Source organism: Hipposideros armiger, unplaced genomic scaffold, assembly GCF_001890085.2.
Source record: "Hipposideros armiger isolate ML-2016 unplaced genomic scaffold, ASM189008v1 scaffold_847, whole genome shotgun sequence".
NCBI classification, from domain to species: Eukaryota; Metazoa; Chordata; class Mammalia; order Chiroptera; family Hipposideridae; genus Hipposideros; species Hipposideros armiger.
This window is the reverse complement of record NW_017732197.1, coordinates 55,067-57,195: the sequence shown is the minus strand read 5'-3', so window position 1 is coordinate 57,195 and position 2,129 is coordinate 55,067. Positions and strand designations below refer to the sequence as shown.

Here is a 2,129-nt window from a genome sequence, read left to right as displayed (position 1 = left end):
GCAGGCAAGTATGGTGTTGCAGGAGCAATGTAAGTAGAGTGAGGAAAGAGGAGAGATGGGAGATAGAAAGAGATGGAAAATTCCACTTTGTAATCCAGATGATGGTTTTCTGTCTCAGAAAACATTTTGAACTTCTAATCATCTGTGAACAGTTCTCTTGCCTTTTATATTTTTTCCCTAAAAAAGTCTGCCTTATTGACTAACAAGTCATGTTAACAAGCATGTGACAAAACAAGGTGCTGATTTTGATGCATGTTTTCATAGAGCATGTGACTTCAGGTACCACTTGGAAAGAGGCTATTCCTGTTGTCCAGTGTCTCACATGCTTACTATGATTAAGCTCTGCTTTCCACTGACCATTTTAAAAGTGCACTGGGCTCTTTTCCAGAACCCTTACTTGTCACTATGAGACAATCAAGCTGTCTGTGTCCTCCCAAGGAAAACATCCATAAAAATCCAGAACTGAGAAAACAATAATCATAACAGGAAAGACACAGGCTCTGATTCACAAAGTGTGTGAAATCAAATCAGATAAGACATAAAAAGAAGTACTCGGAGGTCAGGAAGCGCTATAAAAATGTGAAATGGCTGCATTATTGGTGATTGAACTATAGCAGTAAGTTACTTTATAAAGCTTCCCAAAGAATTTTTATTGTTCTTTTCCCACTGTGCATTTTAGTCAATAGTAAAAGTGTAGTAAAACTGACCTTAAAATTGCTTCCCAAATCTGAAACGCATTTCAATTTGGATATGGAGGGAATTCATGAATATTAAAATATGTAAAACTAACTTACTGTATTGAGCCCCAGGCCGTTAAGCATATATATCAAATCCTCGGTGGCTACATTTCCAGAAGCACCTTTTGCATAAGGGCAGCCACCTAATCCCGATACTGCAGAGTCCACCACGTTAATCCCCATCTGAAAAACAAGCCAAAACACACAGGTCTTGCATATTTATGTCATGTAAATTGTTGCATTTGTATTTAACCTGTTCCAAAGAGCAAGTAAGCAACATCTGAACCCGTTATCCAAATATTCTGCTGCTAGAACACTCCTTGGGGTGCTGGTTTCTTTTCTGACTAATCTCATTTTTTTAGTCTAACAAGCTCTGCTAAAGAACTTGGGAACTAGAATAGTCTTAGATCAACATTAAGATAGTGTTTTCATTAATAACAGCACAACTGTAGGGGGTGAAGCTTGAAGTAAGAGTAATTCATACCTAGATTTTATATATATATACTGGGGGTGCCCCCAAAAATGTATACACATGACTTGTATTCATCTTTTGTTATCGGTATATATTATTACAATTTTAATACAGTTTTTTCCTTTCTTAAAATGTGTATACCCTTTTTTTAGCACCCCTGGTATATATTCTCCCACCAAATCTTAAGCTTTATCTAAAAGCATTATATAAACAACATGAAATATTTCTAACGTGCCCACTCAAAATCAAGGCACCCTATAAGACTGGTGGTGGCCGTGGTGGTAGTATTACCGTGTTTGAAATAGAATTTTTGTGGGCTCAACTCACCCAGTCTTTATTGAGCCATTATTTTACACACGCAACCCTGCTACTTTGGGAGAAGTAGAGAAATAGTTAAGAGGCAAGACATTTACTATTAATAATAGCACCAGCTCACATTTATTAGGTTTCACTAAGTACTATTTATTATTCTTAACACCTTATGAGTATTAACTCACAATCCTCACAAAAATCCATGAGGTAGATGCTCTTTTATAATCCCCAAATCACAGATAAAGAAACTCAAGTACAGAAGGATCACGTATTTTGCCCAAGGTCATCTGTGTCTCTGGAGAATGCAAACTTGTGATTTGTGCCTCTGTAAACATTCATGTTGGTACACGGTATGTGTTTGGGGGCATCAGAGGTGGAGGGGATTTGTGCGTGCTGAAATTATTGTGGAAGACATGAGCACAACTTGGTCTAAAAAGGGTCCTTGAGATCATATTTGAATAATAGGAGAAGAAAAGCAAGCATATCATTCCCCAGCGAAAGGTGATAACCAGGTAATCAGACGCTACCAGGAGGCCATATCTGATTCTTCACTCCTGGGCACTAAAGAAAAAGTAATATGACCTCATATAAAATGAAAGGACCGGAAA

The 2,129-nt window shown here is 37.5% G+C and overlaps 1 long non-coding RNA gene across 1 annotated transcript in view; it reads right to left on the bottom strand.

Moving 5' to 3' along the window:
• LOC109374632 (uncharacterized) overlaps positions 1-1,101 on the bottom strand; it is a 21,779-nt gene extending 20,678 nt beyond the window's left edge. Inside the window, exon 1 of the long non-coding RNA XR_002122422.1 lies at positions 795-1,101. This is a non-coding gene — a long non-coding RNA (uncharacterized LOC109374632). The remainder of the gene's footprint in view (positions 1-794) is intronic.
• Between the last annotated feature and the right edge of the window lie 1,028 nt (positions 1,102-2,129).